General features: G+C 31.7%; 1 pseudogene; it reads left to right on the forward strand.

Annotated features, from left to right (window-relative positions):
• Window positions 1-7,283: 7,283 nt before the first annotated feature.
• LOC112475887 lies at window positions 7,284-7,402 on the forward strand (annotated as a pseudogene).
• Window positions 7,403-9,913: the final 2,511 nt, after the last annotated feature.

Below are 9,913 nucleotides of genomic sequence, written 5' to 3' on the forward strand. Positions count from 1 at the left end.
ACATGGCCTCTGTGGATACTCTCTGTATAAATTAATTTCTAAGAATTTGCTGGGGAATGTTGGAAATCATAGTTAACTGAGACACTCCAGTGCCATTTAACAAAGTACTGCCTTTGGTTGGTATACTTATGTTTTTATACCAACCTATTATGTTTTAAAATTAAAAAAGAAAATGCATACTCTAAGAATAATTATATACCACAAAGAATTACTTGCCACCTTGACTAAATCCATTAGTACATTTAATTCTAATAAAAAGATGGTTAAATTGGCTTGGTCCATTTATTTTATATATTTTGTGTTCCTGGATTGTGTAATTGATTAGAGAGTTTATACTATTGTTGTATACATCTTTGAAAACAGAGCAAGTGAGAACAAAATGAGCTTGTATAAATGCTAAATGTGCTTTGAATTAAGAATCTTTGGCTTGCTCAATAGCTTACTAAAAACATAGGGATATTGTCCTCTAGAATCAAACTTATTCATGTAAGCATTATTCATGGGGATTGCTATGGTCTTCTAAAACATTCTTCCTTATGCTTTATAGATAACCCATTTTAAAAACATGTTTTTCATACGTAGATAGCCAGGTCCTAGTTGGTAATACTGAATGAAAACCATTCTCTAGAAAATCAATTTTACTTACTCACAGTACCAATGCCAAAAACTCAAACAAACAAGCCTATTCAGTTGGTTGTCTCATAACTTAATTAACTCAAGGAAATTTCACTGAATGAACACAATCACTTCTGTAGCACACAAAAAAGTGAAACTGAATAGAAAGTCTACTTTTTTTTTTTACCAAGAATATATTCTTCAGACTGTTCTAGCAGTATCTTACATACAATCTTCCAATTCTTTTGAAATTATATTTATGTTAACTTTCTTTAAAAGAAAGCATAAAACACTTAGGATTTAAGCACAATGTAATTTACTTAAATTTTAAGAAAGATGACACTAGTTAGAAAAATATTACTTTTCCCTAATATGAATGAAACCCATCTATTGAATTCAAAACCAAATTATTAATCTCAATTTTAAGTTCTATTGTTTCATTTACAATTATTTTTTAGGAATGTTTGTCACTGGATACTCTTAGAATGTTTTATCATTAAAAATATTGAGTGAGTCAAAGAAACAAGAAGACATTTGAGATAGCAAAAATATTAAAATTTCATCATTAACATATATTTAACTCTAGGAGAATAAATGCAATGAAAAAGAAAAAAAAAACTATAAGAATAGGCTTTACCTTATCTGCTGTAAGATGCTTTTAGTGCCCTACTATGACATGTTTTCTGACCAACTTATAGGCTTAATGGGTTTAGTAACGAACACTATCTCTAACTTTTTTTTCTCAATCTGTTCCCAGTCTTTATTTATGGTTTTATTTCCTTTTATTCTGAATCAGCCTCTGTAAATACTGTAATTTTAATAAAGAAATTAGTATTTAAAAAGAAAAATGAAAAACAAAAAATCATGTTAAGAGTAGAAAATTTACTTGGAGTGTTTGGATATGACCCACTAAACACTGATAGAGAGATGGACCTTATCCCATTGTGACTGGAAGAAAAAAGCAGGTAATTTTTGGTTGGTGGGCTTACAGTAGAAGCAATTCCAGCATGACTTAAATTTTGTGACATTAGAGCCAGAAATACTGGAAAGAAATAGACAGAATCAAATTCCATTACATTTAAAAAGCCATAAGAGCCAAAGCTCTACAAGAAAGGAAGCATAAAGAAATAATTCAGAGTAGAATTAGGCTCATTATATCAGTGGATCTTAATTAAACAGTGAACTACTTTGGAGTATTTCCTACAACTTAATCAAGCCATAAAAGGTGAATAAGTTATATTTAAAAAATAGGTTAAAAGCTTAAATTACTCTCAGGAAACGAGTTTAAAAACAACTCATTGCTAAGGCACAGACTTTGAGAACTGCGTTGTAAGAATGGTTATCAATGGGGCTGCCCGATTTTTTCTTTTGTGACAAAATGCCTTATATATCTTTAACTCCATATTTCTGCAATGCTTATTATAATCATTAGCCAAATTTCAGTCCTCTGAGAGAAAATCCACAATATAATTAAAGAATAAGGACGATGTAATAAGTTACTCTTATTGGCAATATATTTGTATGTCAGTTTATAAATAACCAGTTTATTATTTGCTAGTGCAAATAAGAAATTCACAAATTAGAGACTAATATTGCCTATATGATTTAAAAATATTTAACTTACTAATTTACTTACACTTGTGATTTAATTTTAATAGTATAAGAGATTACATTTTAAACAATTTTGGAACTTTTAGACAATTTAAAGCACAACATGTTTTTAGTTTAATGTATTGAATTTGTCGGTCATTGAGAGGTGGTTAGTGAGATAACACAAAACGATTAAATAGACATGTCACACTCACATAGATTACAAATGTAACCCAGGCCCACTTTTTATCTAATAGTTAAAGAGTATGCACAAGTAAAAACACAGATGAAGGTCTTCTTCGGGAAAAGTGTGGGAACATCAAGTCAGGGTACCATAAACCCACACTTGGATGTAATAAAAAAAAATCTTCTTTAGATATAATAGATGAGGTTTACTCTGAGTAACAAAAGTGACCATTGCTGATGGAAAGAGTCGTTTCCATATGGAACTATTCCATGTTATACCCCGTTCATTCAATTTTGCATTGAGGTCCTATTCTGTCTCTCTCTCTCCTAAATAACCAACATCTCATCAGTAGAAAGATTTATGTATACTTTGTCTCCAGAAGCTCAGGGAAACAAATTCCAATAAAGTATGTCTATCATTTAACTTTAGTTTTCTCAGTGGTAAGTTTCACTGGTGGTTTATGTATCTCCACACACAGAAACGTTTTCAAGCATAAAAAGAAAATGCCATGGTAATCCAGCCCATTAGGTTGGAGAAGAAGGAGGTTTCATTCCTGATCATTTGTTCCAAGGGTGAGGTATTCCTTGGACTCAGCATTGTAATAGTTTTATTGTAGAAAATGTCTTAATACATCTCTTTCCTCTCCAAAGTCAGAATGCTTTTCATAATCTTGATCTGTTAGAGGGATACAAGACCAATCGAACTGACTTTTTAACATTCTTTTTAATTTCTTTTCAAGAAATACCATTTTGGTATCTGATATCTGTCATAGAGGTTTAATGGAAGGTTGTAAATTTCCATTTAACACCCTGTTATAGTAGGTTTTTGAATTTGCTATTTTAATAAATATGACATTAATTTCAAAATTTAACAAGCTATTAATCTATCAGGGAAGGAACTCAGCCTCATAAAGCATCTTTATGAGGCCTGCCATGACTCCATAAGTGCCGAAAGTATACAACAAGATTTGAGGGATTAGTTTATTACCAGTGTCAGTAGTAGGATAAAAAAAAGTGAGGTGATTAGGACAAAATTTGAAGTATTCACTTTCACTATAAACTTACATTCTTGGGAGTATTTTCTAGTTTAAGAATATGTGCCATAACCTCAAAGATAGCTAAATTAGAAGTATTGTCCAAGATATATCTGTATTATCCCCCCATTCACTGAATAATGATGTTTACATATTGGGATTTTTAAAATCTCATTCATAAATCACCCTTCTTTGAACCACAGTATTTCAGCCCGATTATTTCTTGTCTAGACTATTAAATCATCTCTTAATTTATCTTCCTGTACCCAAATTATTCTTCTAAAATTAACTATCCTCCTGCCTACCTACCAAATTGATCTTTCTGAATTTCAAAAGTAGTTCTTCTGTGCCTGTGTTTAAATAACACCTTGTTGCTGAGTCAAGAAATGAAGTTTGCCTTAATTACTCCTGCTTACCTTTACCACCTTATGTCTCTCAGGCTATCCGAGGAGGTTCCCAAATGCCGTACTGTTTTATTCATCTGTGTCTTTGTTCTCATACGAGACCTTTCCCAATTACTCAGTTCCTCTTGGAAGAGACCTGCCAATGTCTCAGAACCTAAATCCAGTTTCATTTACTCTCTGAAAAATTTCCCTCACCCTTCCTAAGCACAACTGGAACTCTTGTTTATTCCACAGCATGTATAGCTATCTGCCATAGCACACTTTCTAAAGCACAAAGGTTCTTGAGAGTCAGGATATATATATATATACACGTTATTTCTCTTTATTTACAGTTCTAGCAGAAGTATTCAAAAGGTAGCAGTTTTTCTGTGCATGTATGTCAAATGGATAAATGTATAAAATATAATAAAAGCAACGAAAAGTAAATCCCTCCATTTATAAAAATTTCTAATCATTCTTCACTCTCCCAGAATTGCCTTGACTATAAAAACTTGATGCAAGTTCTGAAATTTTAAAGTTATGAGTAGATGGCATGCTGTATTAATGTAAATCGTTCTTTCCCAAACGGTGACTAGATGTTCTCGATCCTCTCTTCAATTCTCAGGGGTCCTTTTAGTGCCCTGAAATAAATCTCTCTCTTGAGGCCCTGCGGCAGGCTGACCCTGCCTGGCCATTTCCTGCTGGAATGAGTTCATCCCTGATGCTTCCTCACTCATCTCAAGGACTCTCCAGCTCACATCTGTTGATTCATGGCTTGCCAACCAATTAATGTTCTTCCTTATCTCTGTAGCTGTATAGGGATGACAAGACTGTATAAAACTGCCTGTTATGTTACAATCGGGGCTCAGCCTTTAGATAGGAATCTGCTGAGTTGGTGCCAACATCAATAAGTGCTGCTTTCTGCTTATATCCTCGGTGTCCCATTTCTCCATTCGGGAATCTTGCAACAGCCCAGGAGATCTTCTTACTCTAAAGAACTGCCTTCTGGGGCCAATGGAAGTCCCACATCCAAAATCTTTTCTTCTCGTGACTCAGCTAAGTTGTAGGCTGTTTTCTTAAAGAGCTGCGACCCAGCTCCCAAGACAGGTTTGAAGATTTACCAGAATCGTTTTCTTTTTAATTCCTTCTCTTCCATGTCTACATGCACATATAGAGAGCATCAGTTCATTAAAACCATAACTTCTAAATTATATACGATTTCATAATTTCAGCTCACAGTGAAATTGACAGAGAATGTTGTTGGATTTTTATCTGTGGTAGCCTCTGCTATTCCAATTCAATCACTCTACAATTCAGTGCCATAAGCCTAAAACAATTAAAACTCAGGATACGTGACTAAAATTTACTGTTGAACCACTTACAGTCAAATTAACCTGAAACATTTAATATACATATATAAGTTTCTCCATTTCAAGATAATCATGATTAAGTGGTAGGCTGTTCTCAGAAATGACAATGATATTATTTTAAATTAAAAAAATGACATTTTCTCACTACAGTATTGCTCTTTTATTTATAATTAACATCTATAACAGATATACCTTGGAGAAATAAAACAGTTATTATCCGAATGATTAAGCATTAACATATGTTACACAGATACAGATAATCACACACACAGATTGAAAGGTAAAGCCCAGAGTCTGACACATAAACTTGAATTTGCCTTGTTTTGGCAAACTTAAAATGTTAGCAGGGAAGCAGATAGAACAGCCTAATAAGGACATTTCAAAAAAAATAAATAAAAGACATTGTGTTTGGCAAAGGTGTTCTGCTTGACAGAGAATGCTGGATTTAGTTTGTGATAAGGTGAAAGTCTAAACTGGAGGAAGCCAACTCCATGAAAGGCTATATTTAGTGAAAGAAACATGGGCTTGTTTCAAGTAGGAGAAAAACAAGGAGGATATTAAAGAGTAGCAAAGAATGGTTGAAGAAACAGTGTCAAATAATGGGATTAAGAAGACTGTAGAAGCATAAACTAAAAGTTGAAGGCAAATCGTAAAAAGGGATGTAGAGGTGAAGATTCAAAGAATAAAACTGTGCTAAGTCATAACTAATGTGAACACCTCTCCCCCACACATATATACATATTAAATGATAAAATGTTCCCTTCCTCTCCTCTTTTATACACACAAATACATTTTAATAAATAAGTGTAAGGTTTCTATCAGTGGGGGGATGGCAGAAATTCAGAGAGAGTGAGCTTCCACTGGCATCTGGATACAACTGAGAGGGTTATACCTCCTTCTTTGCCGGCCACTTTGCATGCAAAACCTGAAGAATAGAGGTTGGAAAGATGCTTTCACTAAATCAAGAGAGCTTCGTGATACATGAAATGCAAAATAACATGAAATGAGAAGATTCCACTCAGATCATTCTTTCCTTTTTAAATTTGATGTTCTTTTTACAGCATCATCTACTTCTCAAGATAATTAAACCATGTTTAAAAATAAAAATGTCAAATTGCTTTTTCTGCTTATTTTCTTCCTTTTCTACATGCAAATTTATAGTATGAAATAATACTCCATTCCTCTTAGTTTTTAAAAAGCTTCCACACAAAAAGTGGACATATATTTTACTACAAAGAAATTTTATTCAAAATATTTTATATATTTGTCTAATCTATACATGTTACAAAATAGAAAATAATCTACCTTATTTTAATATAAACAAGGCAGTTAAAAAATATCAAGGAGAAGTAAATTTTAAAGATAAATAGGACATTCTTTTTTATTACATATGTATAGATTTTACTTTGGAAATATATACTCACCATTTTAAGTAAGTATCCACCCAAAAAATAAAAGTGAGCTGTTAAAAATCTCTTTCTGTCTAAATCAAGAAGTTTGGGTTAAAGGTATAAGGTAAAGGTGTTCCCAAATCATAGGAGTTGTTTAGTTGAAAGCTCTTCTCCCGAATGTGTTTTTCTAGACATGAAAATAATTTACATGAAAACAAATTGTGAATGAAAACCTATGTGCATGTCCCTAAGTGGTTGAAACATATCTAGTTATGTGTAAAAAAAACCAACAGAATGTGATTTTTAAAATCCGATATATGTCAGTTAAAATACAATAGGAATGACATAGTATTTTTTAAAAATGAAGTTGGTACAGATATTAGCTAAATTATTAAAAATAAGATAAGCCTGATTAATCTTCCACTTAAAATTTATATAAGTAGAAAATTATATTCAAGTTCTCACCAATTAAGATATGAATGTCATACTGAATAATCACCATATACCTTATGTTAGTTTATTTTTTTAAAAACCTAAATTAAAAATTTTGGTCAATATAGTTGATGAATATATACAATACCATTTTAATAGAACTTTTTTTTTTTTATCTATTGACTAACGCTTAAAGAATTCTCCATCATATGTCAGAATTTGTATATTGTGTCATAACCAATGTGCAGTATAGAATTATCTTTAAATTAAAATAAACATTCAGTCTATGGCCATGCTACCCTGATCAAGTCTGATTCTGTCTGATCTTGGAAGTTAAGCAGGATAAGGCATGGTTTGTACTTGGATGGGAGACCACCTAGGAAGACCAGGTGCTGTAGGTGTATAAAAAATAAAATAAAATACATAAGGTATTGTAAGTTGACAAGGTCCTTGCAATCTGTGAGGTCAACCAAGGTTTGTCTCACTTAAAAAAATAAATTAAAAAAAATAAAAAAAATAAATAAAATAAACATTCTTCTAGAGTTTAAATTTTTCTAACTTAATGGGTACTAAAATGGCATTGTGTTCATATTAATTAGAGTAATAACAAAATTTTTATTGCAAAAATATTTTTATATCATTTTAGTGAGAAATTTATGAGTATGACGAAAGCAAATGTATATGCATATATTGAAAATATGAACAAATATGTAACCATATTAATTGCTATTTCTTTGTTGATATGTTTTTTAAAATTCTTTTTAAATTTTTTCTGTATATGATAGTCTAATAACTATGACATATTTGTTATCAGAGAAAAGTATAACTGTATAAACGCATTCTTTTTCTTATAAAAAATAAGAAAAAATAAGAGAGGAGAGGAGGGGAAAAGAGAGGAGGGAAGGAGAAAGGAAAAAGAAGAGGATAAGGGAGGAGTCGTGTGATTATTTAACTGATTCTCCTTCTCCTTTCTTTGAGTTTTTGTGTAATTATTTTGAATGGTAGTAGATGCCCATCATTTTTTTTCTGTATTTTTTGATCTTTATGAATAAATGATCAATAACAATACGTAAACCCAGAGATGTCTAAAGTCATTTAAAAAGACAGAATTTTGGCTCTTAAGTGTCAGAATGCCATCTGGGTTCGAGGACACAATAAACCCAACAATTAGAACATTGTCATCATTGGGAGTAGTTCGTTGTTTTATATTATCTTTATCAACCCTTATGAGTCTTTCCTGGAGAGTATGATTTAAAATACCCTGCAGTTTGCTAGATCCAATGAATCAGAAAATCCAAGCCAGGGCCTAGAAATTCACATTTTTATAATCTCTCAGATATTTTGTTTTTATATTAAAGCTTGAGAATCTATGGTCTAGATTCCCTGATAGAGTTATACACAGAGTATTTAATAAAGGTGTACACATGGATGTACAGATAAGCATCTAGCTCAGGGATTCTACAGAATGCTAACCAAATGAAGTAACACTTGAAATGAGTTTTTAACGATTAATATGGACTAAGCACAAAGGAAAAGGTTTAAGTGTGTAAGAATTATAGACATAGTCTGAAAATATATAAAATATTTGGATAATGCAGTTAGTTTATTGTGACTAGGGGCATATTGGGAAGTGATGGGAGATGAGGTAAATCAAATCTTTAAGCTAAGTTCATGAAATGTTATGTCAAACTAAAGAGTACAAAATTAATACTAAATGCGAATTGTAGATGGTTTTAAAAGCAAAATGTCATAATGTAGTTTGTACTGTTTTCTTAGTTTATCTAATCTATTTGCCTCCTCTGTCCATCCACTCCTCCATTCACTCAGCTTTCCATTAACGTTAACTCCTCCCCTTATCAATCTGTGATTAACTCCACTCCAACACGCATATACTGAAGAACAATATGAGGTAAAGTTTGCAGTTGAGAACAAAAAGTACTGACAACTTTGAAGAATAAATTATGGATTTACTATTTTAGAAGAAAAGGAATTGACTTTCTTTGTGGGTTGTTCTATCAAAGAAACAAAACCACTGGGTATGTATTGAGGCAAACATTGTCTCTACTATTGTAAAAGTATTCTCCATTAATAAAAATAAAAGATGTTAGTTAATAGCTGATTCCAAATATAGTAGAGGAGAGGGAAAACCATTTCTCTGATTTTCCTTTGATTAATCTTCAATGAGTATTAGCTTCTAATAAGTGTCTGATAGTGCCTTCTTTCTGTGCTATTCCTCCCTCTTGCTTTCTCTCAGTTTGTTATCCCTTTTCAAGAGGAGGAAAGAAGCAAGCTTTTACCTTAGGTCATTTTAAGATAGCCTTTAATGAATGATTGAAGAGTTCTAAGAACATTTGTAACACCACCGCAATCAGATAACGCAAGATTTATATATTACTCTGTGAAACAGTCAAAATGATGTATTACATGGATACTGTAATTGAGGGACATAAATATAGAGTTCTGGGAATGGGTTTAATTTGATCACATAATTTTAAATGACGCACAATAATAATGTATTATGCTCAAATATAATTTGAATTATAAAAATTCCCATAGAAATGCCATATTAAGTGATCATGATTAAAATTACCTTAATAAACATCAAGTAAATTATTGTCAGGCCAATTTTTTTAAAGCATTCATAATTTATAAGTATTGCATAGAATATGTTGATAATTAATATATATATTTTTACTTTATTAAAGCATTGAGTTTATTTTTGTCTCCCCGTGTATATTTTTGTCTCCCCACCATTTCCATTTGTCTGATCACCACTGTTACTATGTCTTATCATAATATTCCATACATACTTAAAACCAAGCAAAGCGTAGGGTTCTATCTTTAAAAACTAAATAGGCATTTTGGACAACACATTCTTGGCAATGGAACCTGGACAATATTTATCAGACACA

Source organism: Pteropus alecto, unplaced genomic scaffold, assembly GCF_000325575.1.
Source record: "Pteropus alecto unplaced genomic scaffold, ASM32557v1 scaffold152, whole genome shotgun sequence".
NCBI lineage: Eukaryota > Metazoa > Chordata > Mammalia > Chiroptera > Pteropodidae > Pteropus > Pteropus alecto.